Below are 13,460 nucleotides of genomic sequence, written 5' to 3' on the forward strand. Positions count from 1 at the left end.
GTTGTGCAGATGACACCACCCTTATGGCAGAAAGTGAAAAACTAAAAAGCCTCTTGATGAAAGTGAAAGAAGGAAGTGAAAAAGCTGGCTTAAAGCTCATCATTCAAAAAATGAAGATCATGGTATCTGGTCTCATAAGTTCATGGCAAATAGATGGGGAAACAATGGAAACAGTGAGAGACTTTATTTTCTTGGGCTCCATAATCACTTCAGATGGTGACTGCAGCCATGAAATTAAAAGATGCTTGCTGCTTGGAAGAAAAGCTATGATCACACTAGACAGAATATTGAGAAGCAGAGACATTTCTTTGCTGACAGAGGTCTGTCTAGTCAAAGCTATGGTTTTTCCAGTAGTCATGTATGGATGTGAGAGTTGGACCATAAAGAAAGCTGAGCACCAAAGAATTGATGCTTTTGAGCTGTGGTGTTGGAGAAGACTCTTTAGAGTCCCTTGGACAGCCAGGAGATCCAACCAGCCCATCCTAAAGGAAATCAGTCCTAAATATTCATTGGAAGGACTGGTGCTGAAGCCGAAACTCCAATACTTTGGTCACCTGATGGGAAGATCTGACTCACTGGAAAAGATCCTGATCCTGGGAAAGATTGAAGGCAGGAAGAGAAGGGGACGACAGAGGATGAGATGGATGGCGTCACTGACTCAATGAACATGAGTTTGAGCAAGCTCCAGGAGTTGGTGATGGACAGGGAGGCCTGGTATGCTGCAGTCCATGGGGTCACAAAGAGTCGGACACGACTGAGCAACTGAACTGAACTGAACTCTTTCCATAAAGAGGGTCTCTCTGGCCTTATTTCCATAGTCAATTTCTTTTCTTTTCTTTTTCTTAAACCAGTGATGTCCCTGAACTCAGAGAAGTCAGGATAAGGCTTTGTTTAAGAATTTTTTTCTGTTTCTAGCCATATTTAGAAAAGTGAAAATGTTAGTCACTCAGTCATGTCGGACTCTTTGTGACACCATGGACATTGTCTGCCAGGCTCCTCTGTGCATGGAATTCTCCAGGCAAGAATACTGGAGTGGGGTAGCTGTTCCTTTCCCCAGGTAATCTTCCTGACTCGAGGATTAAATCTTGGTTTCCTGCATTGCAGGTGGATTCTTTACCATCTGAGTCACCAGGGAAGTCCAGCAGACAACTAGCCAGTCATCTGTTTGACTCCACGGGAGGGGATCTTAACCCTTACCCCCATGGTGAGAGTTGGGGGACGGATGAAGGGAGCAGTGAACATTTTCTGAGGAAGCATCTCTCTTGGGATGCCATGCTGGGTGGTATGAGTGTATGACCTCATCTAAGACTTACTACAACCCCTGATATTGATACTACTGTTATTTTCATTTTATAAACAAGGAAATGAAGGTTCAGTAAGGGGAAGCACTTAGCAAATGTTAGTCAACAACAGAATGTTACTTCTACAGGCCTGCCAGACCTTGCTAATTACAGGAGAACATCATCCCCCCCGCCCCATCCCCAACCCTATTCCCTACACACTTTTTCTGAAATTTAAGAAAAAGTAGAGATGACATTATGGCAACTACCTAGTATCTATTATAGAGGGTTGATCATTGCTGAAATTTCGTCTCATTTGCATGAAATATTTAAAGTAAAATGTTAAATATCTTGGACCCTCACTTTCAGCCTCATTTACTGTCCCCGTCTCCACTCCCAGCCCCGAGAATGAATCTCTGCTGTAAGTTTGATGTTCTCCTTCTGGCCCATCTCCATACAGGTCAAAGACCTTTCTGGGAGTAGAAAGTTTCATTCTTCTTTCTGCTTCCTTTCAGTGATTTTGGGCACCCCATGCCTTTGAGGAAGTCAGTGACCTCTGCCTGCCCTCTGCGCTTTGCCCACCCCCGCCCCCTGCCCACCAGGGTGTGTGACCTTGGTGCCAAGGGGCAAGTTCAGCCGGGGTGATGTTCTTGGTAGAGCTGAAGTGGTCCACCACAGCTGCAACAGACACAATTCTTTGTTCTCAAATGCTGCTAATCATTCAATTCCAAGGACAACCAGGAACATCGAGTTTTGTTTCCAGAGCTGCATGATATCTTGATATGATGCCATCTAGTGTTCCAAACTTTGCTAGCAAAAGAAATGAAGCATTAACTCGCAAACAAAACAAAAAGGCCTCAAACTGGGGTGGGGGGGTAGATATTATTATTAAAATAACTTGAAAGCAAAGCTTGAGTTTTCTTTTTCTTTCTTTGTCACCATTGCAGGAGGTAGCACGGGTGTCCCATTGCATATCCTGTCCCTCGGCCCTTTGGTGCAACGGGGCCAGGCCATCAGCTACCAGCCCCAGCCCAGCAGGGGAGGCTGAAGTGATGGGAAATCAGCGCCCCCTGGAAAAAACCCTCAACAATAACTGCTAAGAATCGATGTGTAAATGCCTGAGCTCCCTCTCTCAGGTAGGATGACAGAAAGGCACGTGTCCAGCACTCCCAGTTTTCCAGGGAATTCAGCTCTGTCTGCCCGAGTGCTGGCTGGCCAGACTGTGCATGCTCTAGCAGCTGCTTTCCTCTGGGTCTCAGTCCCCTGCGCTCCCACGAGCACTTCCTTCACTTCTCAAGTAACCGAGTAAACCATGGCCCTAGGCATCTCTGTCTCAGTGCCTCCCAAACTGAGAAAACTCTGTGGTCGATTGCAAAGTGGCTCCAAGCTACCCCCTCCTCTCTATCTTTACCGTGTGATGTTGCAGCTCCTCCCATCAAGCAGTGGGCTGGTCCTGGGTCTGACTTTGGTCACTAGAATATGGTGAAAGAGATGGCATGCCAGTTCCAAGCCTCGGCTTCAAGAAAATATATAGGATAACTGAAGGGAACATACTCTATAGCACAGGGACCTCTACTTAATGCACTGTGGGGTGCCAGATGGGAGAGAAATGCAAGAGGGAGGGGATATACGTATATGTGCTTTGCTGTGCAGTAGGAGTTAACACAACATCGTAAAGTAACCACACTCCAATAAAAATTAAGAAAAAGGAAATATACAGGACTACTTTCTTCTCCAATATCATGAGCTTTAATAAATGGGTGATTTGTCATGTAACAGAAACTGATTTAAGTCCATATCTGAGACCCTCCCTTATATGCATTTCCTTGAATAAGAAGTACTATTTATCTTAAGGAAAAGCATCTTCTCTGGAACAAAGAGATTAAACAACCTTTTCAGGGTTGCCCAGCAGAATGTGAATGCAGTAGCTGTCAGAGTCCTGGTTTATTACTCTGCTCCAGGGCCAGGCTGAGTTACCTTGTCTGGGTTTGCCTGCTGGCTGCTGCATTTTCTCTCCACCACGGCTGCCAGCGCGGCTGCTGGTTTTTTCCAAAGCCCTCTTTTCGAAGAGCTGTGAGGTAGGAGGCGCCTGCGTTTTCACAGATTGTGCCAATGACATATGTGTCTGCTAGAGATTCAAGGGCTTACAAAACTGGCCTGAGATGCAGAGCTCACCAAAACCACTGCAATTGCTGGATGCTGGAAAATTTATGGAGCGGCAGAGCCAGCGGGATGCAGAGTAAACAACACTGAATAGCGTAAGTCTAGCTGCTGCATCCTGGCTTTGCCTCTGGTCTCTTAAGTTTCCTGCCTCTGGATTTCAGTTTTATTCTTCCTGTAGTCTCAGGACTTCTCCAACTATACAGCACTGATAATAAAACTTCTAGGTTAATGGCGAAAAGATTCTCCCCTGTTAGGGACACCCAGAGAGGTTCACAGAGTTACATGAACAGGAGAAAAGGGAGGGGGGAGATAGAGATGAGTAGGAGGAGAAAAAGGGGGACTCAAGAGGAGAGAGACAGATCTACGCAGCTGTCTGTTCCCAGAGTGTTCTCGTATCTCAGACACCTACAAGGATTCACAGAATTGGATGGGGAAGAGAAGGGGAAAAGAGGAAATAGAGGTGTTCTGAGGTAGAAAACAGAGAGTCAAGATTGGGAGGGAATAATCTTTGGTTTTAAGATAGGGCTTCTCTTTTTTTTTGTAAGGTTATAGTGTAGTGAAGATGAAAATGAAGAGTAGTAGAGGAGTACTAGAGGACTTTAAAAGAAATAAGAGAAAAAGAAAAATAGAAAATAAAAGAGAAAACGGAAAGAAAAAAAAAGAAAAAGAAAAAAAAGAAAAAAAAACAATAAAAAAGAAAGAAAGAAAAAAAAAATTTTTTCCCCCTAATTAAAAAAATCGTAAAAATCTATGAAAATGAAAGTTAAGGAGTAATGGGGGAGTAATAGGGAATTTTAAAGGAAAATAAAAGAGAAAAAATAAAAAAGAAAAAATATAAAAAGAAAAAAAAAATTTTTTTTTCCTTACTTAGAAAAAAAAAGTAAAAATATATCTAGGAGTTTCTCTGGAGCTGTTGCGGTCAGTGTGGGTTCGGTTCAGTTTCAGATAGCTCCTCGTTCCAGCTTACACTTCTAAATCTACAGGGCCCTTCCGGTGAAGTCGGTGTTTTCTACAGGGATTTTAATCTGTTGCACCAGTCCCTTCTGAAGCGGTTCCCTTTGTTTATTTGGCTTCTGTTTGCGGGTCTCTTCAGAGCCTCATTTCCGCCCTGACACAGGTGGGCGGAGGTGGACTCTTCAGGTAGCTAGTTCCGTTGCGCTGCTGGGAGGGGCTGACACTGCGGGGCGGGGCTGACGCTGTGGGGACGGGCTTGCGCCGCGGGGATGGGCTGGCGCTGCCGCGAGGGGCTGACGCTGCTTTCTCCGTCTGCGCTGCTCAGGCTCCCGGCTGTTCTATATGGAGCGCGCCCCGCGCTGCGCTAGGTTCCAGCCCTCGGGTGTTACACAAAAGCGCGGAAGGAAAAGCTGCGCCTGCTCTCTGTGCCTTCCCCGTCAGAGCGGTCCAGGCAGCGAGGGGCTTGATGGGCGCACTATCCCCAGGTGTGGCACACTCACTCCCTTCCGCGGACCCAGTCTCAGTTTCCGCTGACGCCAGTCGGGTGCGCGCGCCTTCCGCCCTCTGCGTCCCCAGCCCCAGTCCCCGCCCGCGCCGGTCGGGTGCCTGCGCCCTGTGCGCCGCGACCTTCCCCTCCCCCTTGCCTCCTGCCTCCGGCGGGGCTGGGCGGGTCCGCAGCCTGCGACCTCTTCTTGGGACTTTCTCCGTCCCTTTGTTCTGCGAACGGCCGGCAGTGTGTTCCGGCCGGTTAATTTTCTCTCTTTTGGTCTCCCACAGTTCAAGTTGGCACCTCACAGAAGCTCCCTCCGATTGTCCTCAGGGCACTCAGGCCCGGACCCTAGCCCAAGCAAGGCCGCCTAAGACTCCCTTCCCGGGACGGGTCTCCGTCCTTAGCTCTTTTGTCTCACTTTTTATCTTTGATATTTTGTCCTACCTCCTTTCGAAGACAATGGTCTGCTTTTCTGGGCGCCTGATGACCTCAGCTAGCGATCAGAAGTTGTTTTGTGAGGTTTGCTCTGCATTCAGTTATTCTTTTGATGAATTTGTAGGAGAGAAAGTGGTCTCCCCGTCCTACTCCTCCGCCATCTTGGCTCCTCCCTCTAGTGTGTATTATTTTAAAGTAATTAAGCTGAAACCTATCTAATATATAGAAAAAACATATTCCTACAGATTCTTGGAAAGTCCTGATGATACCTTGGTTTATCAGAAATACACTGAGATGACAACTTTGCTGAACCAATTTGAAGATCATATCTATAATGAATGGAAAAGTAATGTGAATGAAATCTGTGAATTCAATTTGAATCAACCCTTGGTTAAATTCAGTGCCATAAGTGGTCTTCTCAGTGTCAACTTTGACCCAAAGGTAAGGTTTAGTGTTTTTAAAATGTTTTACAAATGCCCTTTTTATTATAAGTATATGCCTAATACCTCCAGTCATTTATAATTTTATTTTGGAAAAATGTCAGAGCTATGAGGACTGTACCTTAAAACAGCTTCTATATGTCTGCTTTAAAGATTTGTTTACCAAATTTTATGTTAATTATTTTCTTATTTTGTCTTGTAATTATTTATTTACCACTTCCACTTGACTGGATAATGAGTTACTTGAGAGTCAGGTCCATTGTATTTCATCTTTGTGTTTTGTGTGTCTAACATAGTATTTGGCACTTGATAACATTTAATAGATGTCAGTTTAATTGAACAGAATCAGTAGTCTTTGATCAGTTTTTTTCTGGCTTATGTTTTCTGGCCCTGTCTCATGGCAGTCCAACTTTATGCCTAGGAGGTGAGAAAATTAGTCTCACTGACTTCAATAGTCACAGTCTGTACCCAAGTTCTGATTCATTTTCTGAAATATTACAAAGAATAGCATCACCTAATTTTTGTTATTAACCTCAAGACATGTATATAAATGTATAACCTGGAGAACTGAGGATTTCCTCTACCTTCTGATCGCATAAAACCAATTTATAAAAAATGAATTTCTGAGATGTTTTGGAGATAATCTCTACAATTCTACCACAAGGGATTATAAACACACAAAATATACTGTGCTAGTTAACCCATGGAGTGACAACCTGAGGAAGTCACCTGGGTTGCCTTCTAAAGCATATTGCATGGTCTTTTCCTCAGAACCTTGAGTTAAGGCTACAGTCAGTTCTGCTATGACATGACATATGCATTCCTAAAAATCACTTCACAGTGAGAGATTGCACAATAAAAAGTACAGGACTGATGGGGAATGTGAGGGTTAGGGCACAGTACTCAAAAACTTTGTCAGTCATAGTAAAAAATAAATGTCAGACAGAACAACAAATACCATATGTGGTATCACTTATATTGGGAATCTAAAAAATATAACAAATGAGTGAATATAACAAAAGGAAACAGACTCATAGATACAGAAAACAAATTAGTGGTTAATACTGGGGAGAGGGAAGGGGTGGGACAACCCAGGGGCAGGGTGTTAAAAGATTCAAATATTAGGTATAACATAATCTACAAGGATATATATTGTATAACATGGGGAATATCGCAAATGGTTTACAATAACTACAAATGAAGTGTAACCTTTAAAAACTGTGAACATACTTTACACCTATAACTTATATAACATTTTTCTAATAAGAAAAAACAGAAACAAAACCAGGAGAAGGGGTAGCATACTTAAATGCATTTTAAATGGTTAAGTAATAGATAAATTCTCCAATGAATTGGCACTTTCTCTTGACAAAGACCTGAGTTTGTTCAGGAAGTGCGTTACGACTTGTGTGTTACTGTGAAGTGGTGGAAGGAGGGTCATTTGAAACCAGACAAAAACTTCTGCCACAGCAGTGGATGGATGTGTGTCATCACACACGTGTAAATGCAAGTGGATGTTTATGAGGTGTGATGTGAAAATTTTGTCTTCCTAATAAAACTTTCAGTTTAGTCGGGTGCAGTTTTTAGCATTTACCTAGCATTTCTTGTGGACAAATCTGCAGATAAGCAAAGACAAAACTTGTGGCATGCTCAGATTCCTCTCTGGTATATCATGATGTGTTTTCACAATAAGCACTATAATAGAGCTAACGATGCTGGGAAAAGGTTGTGGTCCATTTATGGCCTTCCATTTCAGACCTTCAGGTGGATGTTGCTTGAATTCTTTCTCTGACAGTGAGCCACAACCAGGGATTTCTCCCTGTATTATTACTTTTTTAAACTATTTTTTTTTATTTTTTTAAACTATTTTTGTATTGGGGTATAGCTAATAAACAATGTTGTGATAGTTTCAGATGCACAGCGAAGGGACTTAGCTATACATACACATGTGTCCATCGTCCTCCAAAACCCCCTATCATCCAGGCTGGTACACAACCCCGAGCAGAGTTTTGTGTGCTATCCAGTAGGTTTATCTATTGTAAATACAGCAGTGGGTACATGAACTTCCCAAACTCCCTAACTATTCCTTCCCCCTGGCAACCGCAAGTTCATTTTCTAAGTCTGAGTCTCTTTCTGTTTTGTAAGTAACTTATCTACCTTTATTAGTTATATACTTCTATGTCATATGGAATGTATTGCTTTGAAAAAGCATAAGAAACAAAAACCTCTCTGCCATGACAGTTTGAAAATATGGTAATCACTGATGAAATTACAAGCATTTAGATGTTAACTCGTGTTAAAATAGAATGGTATTCTTCAGTCAGTTCAGTTCAGATCAGTTGCTCAGTTGTGTCTGACTCTTTGCGACCCCATGGACTACAGCACGCCAGGTTTCCCTGTCCATCACCAATTCCCAGAGCTTACTCAAACTCATGTCCATCGAGTCAGTGATTCCATCCAACCATCTCATCCTCTGTCGTCCCCTTCTCTTTCTGCCTTCAATCTTTCCCAGCATCAGGGTCTTTTCCAGTGAGTCAGTTCTTCATATCAGGTGGCCAAAGTATTGGAGTTTCAACTTCAGCATCAGTCCTTCCAGTGAATATTCAGAATTGATCTCCTTTAGGTTGGACTGGTTGGATCTCCTTGCACTCCAAGGGTCTCTCAAGAGTCTCCTCTAACACCACAGTTCAAAAGCATCTGTTCTTCTGCACTCAGCTTTCTTTATATTTTAAGTCTCACATCCATACATGATTACTGGAAAAACCATAGCTTTGACTAGACAGATATCCTTAAAATATGTAATAATTCTTGCTTTTCTTTTAATAGCTAGTGGCCGTATTAAGAGAAGTTAAATACCTTTTGATGTTGAAGAAATCAGACATACCAGATTCAGCCTTTGCCATCTTCGAAAAAAGAAACACTCTCTTAAAGGTCTGTGTTTTCAGATATTGGGGCAGATTTTGAAAAGAAATAGTTGGAATTTTATTTATTAACATGTAGACCTATGATACTTTGATGGCTCCAAGAGCAAGCAGCTGTAACATATGGTGCTTTTTGTTTCGGGGTTTTCTTTTGCTCAGTACATTGGAAATCTTGAACTTCTTGTACATGGATATAATAAGCTGAAACAGACTCTTCTGGAAGTTGAGTACCCCCTGATTGAGGACGAGCTGAGGACTGTGGATGAGGAACTGCAGGCAGCTGCCACATCGCTGACATGGCAGGATGACTGCTGGGGGGATATCGAGAGGGTAAGGATGGCCGCCTCAGAGCTGGAGCGCAGAGTGGAGCGTGCACAGAATAACATCAGGGTGATCCAGCAGACCATGCGGACTTGGGCGGAGTGCCCACTCCTTCCCAGGAGAGAACACAGGCGGGAGACCGCCTTGACTTGGGAGGACAAGAGTGAATTATTTACAAAAAAGTACAAGCGAATCCATGAAGATGGCTGCAAGATACACAACTTGGTCGAGGTACTTGCCTTTTTTTTTTTTAATTTCTATTTATTTATTTGGCTGCGCCAGGTCTTAGTGGCAGCATGTAGGATGTTCGGTGTGGAATTGTGGGCTTCTCTTGAGTTGCGTTGTGCAGGCACCAGAGCATGCAGACTCAGTAGTTAGTGTTCAAGCTCAGTAGTTGCTGTGGGGTACCTGGGATCTTAGTTCTCTGACCACGGATGGAGCCTGTGTCCCCTACATCGGAAAGCGAATTCTTAACCCCTGGACCAACAGGAAGTTACCAAGCCCTCCAACCATACTTGCTTTTAAGGCTTCAAAGTTTATAGCAGCTGCTTTCCTTAAGTTTGTTTCTTTTGTTCAGTCACTTAGTCATTTCCGACTCTTTGCAACCCCAGTGGACGGCAGCATACCAGTCTTCCCTCTGCCCTTTACTATTTCCCAGAGTTTGCTCAAAATCATGTGCATTGAGTCAGGAATGCTGTCTAACCATCTTATGCTCTGTCGCCCCCTTCTCCTCCATCCCTCAATCTTTCCCAGCAGGGTCTTTTCCAATGAGTCAGCTCTTTGTATCAGGTGGCCAAAGTATTGGAGCTTCAGCATCAGTCCTTCCATTGAATATTCAGGGTTGATTTCCTTTAGGATACACTGGTTTGATCTCCTAGCCGTCCAAATGACTCTCAAGAGTTTTCTCCAGCACCACAGTTTGAAAGCATCACTTCTTTGGCACTTAGCCTTCTTTATGTCCAACTCTCACATCCATACATGACTACTGGAAAAACCATAGCTTTGACTGTATGGACTTTGTTGGCAAAGTGATGTCTCTGCTTTTTAATACACTGTCTGCGTGTGTCTTAGCTTTCTTTCCAAGGAGCAAGTGTCTGTGAGTTTCATGGCTATAGTCACTGTCTGAAGTGATTTTGGAGCCCAAGAAAATGAAATCTATCACTTCTTCCATTTTTTTCCATTCCCTTTGCCGTGAAATGGGGCAGATGCCATGATCTTAGTTTTTTGAATGTTGAGTTTTAATCCAGCTTTTTCACTCTCTTCTTTCACCTTCATCAGGACGTTCTTTAGTTCCTTTTCACTTTCTGCCATTAGAATGGTATCATCTGCATGTCTGAGGTTGTTAATATTTCTCCTGGCAATTTTGATTCTAGCTTGCGATTCATACAGCCTGGCATTTCACATGGTGTACTCATTATTTCACATATAAGTTAAATAAACAGGATGACAATATACAGCCTTGTAGTTCTCCTTTTCCATTTTGAACCAGTCTGTTGTTCTATGTCTAGTTCTAACTGTTGCAGCTTGACCTGCTTACAGATTTTTCAGGAGATAGGTAAGGTGGTCTGGTATTCCCATCTCTTTCAGAATTTTCCACAGTTTGTTGTGATCCACACAGTCAAAGGCTGTAGCATAGTCAGTGAAGCAGAAGTAGTTGTTTTTCTGAAACTCCCTTGCTTTCTTCATGATCTTAACAAATGTTGGCAATTTGATCTCTGGTTTGTCTACCTCTTCAGAACCCAGCTTGTACATCTTATACATTCACATACTACTGAAGCCTATCTTGAAAGATTTTGAACATAACCTTGCTAGCATGTGAAAATGACCACAATTGTCTGAATATTATTTGGCACTGCACTTCTTTGGTATTGGGATGAAAACTGACCTTTTCCAGTCCTGGGGCCACTGTTGAGTTTTCCAAATTTGCTGGCATATTGAGTGCAGCACTTTAACAGCATCATCCTTTAGGATTTGAAATAGTTCAGAAGGGCTCTTTTATTGGACCTAAAAGAGCTTTAATGTATGGTTTTACTAAGCATTGAAAATGGAGGAATTTGTATTACTTGCCTGTAATTTCTTAGACCTTGTTGCTGCTGCTGCTAAGTCGCTTCAGTCGTGTCCGACTCTGTGCGACCCCATAGACGGCAGCCCACCAGGCTCCCCCGTCCCTGGGATTCTCCCGGCAAGAACACTGGAGTGGGTTGCCTTTTCCTTCTCCAATGCATGAAAGTGAAAAGTGAAAGTGAAGTCGCTCAGTCGTGTCTGACTCCTAGCGACCCCATGGACTGCAGCCTACCAGGCCCCTCTGTCCGTGGGATTTTCCAGGCAAGAGCACTGGGGTGCCATTGCCTTCTCCTTCTTAGACCTTACTGCTCATTTCTGAGGGAAGAGATAGGAATATGGGATCTTTTGGTAAACAGAGAGGCTAGAAATGGGGTTGTTATCTTGGTGTCAGTCCTACCACTGTTGGATAAATGCTCTATGTGACACCCATCTTGCTTACATCATCTCATGTAACCCTCTCAGCCATCCCTGAGGATGACAGCAGTTACTCTCCTTATAACAAGCACTTGAGTTTTTAAAGCAGTGATAGGCACTACTCCAGAGTTATCAAAGTAAGAGAAGATACAAAATAAGAGCTAGGAACAGAAGACAGAGAAAGCAAAGAAAAAGAAAAAAAAAGTCTTGTCTCTTAAACCTTACATCCTTGTCAGGGAATGTAGAAAGAGAAAATAACAAATATATAATAGTACATCAGTTGATCATAGGAGCAGTGGTGAAAAATACAACAGAGATGGTAAGAGAGAGAATCAATGGCAGGCAGGGTGGACATTGTATTTGAGGTGGTTAGAAGGACCTCTTTACTAAGGTAGCATTTCTGCTGAGAACTGAAAAGGAATGAGCTATGTGGAAAACAAAAGAAGGATGTTCTAGTATCAAAGTACAAAAGCTACAGAAGGAGTATCGGTCACATGACAAAGCGATGATAAACCCAGTCAGTGTATTAAAAAGCAAAGACATCACTTTGCCAACAAAGGTCTCATAGTCAAAGCTCTGGTTTTTCCAGTAGTTATATACCGATGTGAGAGTTGGACCATAAAAAAAGCTGAGCGCTGAAGAATTGATGTTTTTGAATTGTGGTGCTGCGGATAACTCTTGAGAGTCCCTTGGACAGCAAGGAGGTCAAACCAGTCAATCCTAAAGGAAATTAAGCCCAAATATTTATTGGAAGGACCGATATTGAAGTTGAAGTTCCAAAACTTTGGCTACTTGATGCAAAGAGCCGACTCATTGGAAAAGCCCTTGATGCTGGGAAAGATTGAAGGCAAAAAGAGAAGGGGGTGGCAGAGGATGAGATGATTGGATGCCATCTCTGACTCAATGGACATGAGTTTGAAAACTCTGGGAGATAATGGAGGATACAGGGAAGCCTGCCACGCTGCAGTCCATGGGGTCGCAGAGAGTCACACACGACTTACGGACTGAACAATAACGGGCCGCATATCTAAGGATCAGTTAGAGAGCCAGCCTGCCTGAAGTGTAATTCCCAAGGGAAATAATTGCACATAATTAAGTTTGAAAGGGACTAAGGGCAAGTCCCTGGTGGCCCAGGAAAGAATCTGCTTTCAGTGCAGGAGACATGGTACCCACCCCTGGGTCAGGAAGATCCCCTGGAGAAGGGAATGACAACCCACTCCAATACTCTTGCTGGGAAATTCCATGGATAGAGAAACTTGCGGACTACAGCCCTTGGGGTTGCAAAGAATCAAACACAACTGAGTGCCCACTTTTAAGGGCAAATCACACAGGATCAACAGGCCATTTTGAGAACTTTGGGTTTTGCTCTAAGGGGAAATAGCAGCCAGAGACTCTGCTCATAGGCTTTCCCTGTTGCGTGAAACGGGAGGCAGGAGATGGTAGAGAAAGAGACCATGAGGGGATGAGTCTATAACCCAGGTGATGATGGCTTAGATCAGGGTGGCAGTGGTGAAGAGTAGTCATGTGCTGGATGTGTTTTGAAGGCAGAGCCGAGAATATTTTCTGTGACAAGTCAGGGGACAGAGAAGTTGAAGGTGAAATTGAGGTTTTTGTTCAGGGCCACTGGGAAAATAGAGTTCCCTTTATGACATGAGGAGGGCTGTGGGAGAGCAAGATGTTGTAGAGAAGACAGGATTTGTCTTTGAGCATGTTAGTTAGAGATGCCCACCCAAGCGGAGATTTTTGCACAGACTGGCATTGGAATTCTGTGAAGACAGTATCTGAAGAGTAGCAAATGCATTCACTAAAAAATAACATGTGGTACGTTTGATATGCTGTACTGTCACAAAATAGGGGGGTGGGGAGAAAAAAATGCATATGGGTTTCAAAGACTGTTCACTTCCAAGTTTGTCTGAAATATCTAAGAAAGTATTAGTTTTCCCTACTGGTAACGCGTGTTAGGGCAGAAACTTTGCTT

The 13,460-nt window shown here is 43.3% G+C and overlaps 1 protein-coding gene across 1 annotated transcript in view; it reads left to right on the top strand.

Annotated features, from left to right (window-relative positions):
- Nucleotides 1-13,460, top strand: part of DNAH11 (dynein axonemal heavy chain 11) — a 385,020-nt gene that overhangs the window by 80,078 nt on the left and 291,482 nt on the right. The gene's annotated exons all lie outside the window — the stretch shown is intronic.

Source organism: Cervus canadensis, chromosome 3, assembly GCF_019320065.1.
Source record: "Cervus canadensis isolate Bull #8, Minnesota chromosome 3, ASM1932006v1, whole genome shotgun sequence".
NCBI classification, from domain to species: Eukaryota; Metazoa; Chordata; class Mammalia; order Artiodactyla; family Cervidae; genus Cervus; species Cervus canadensis.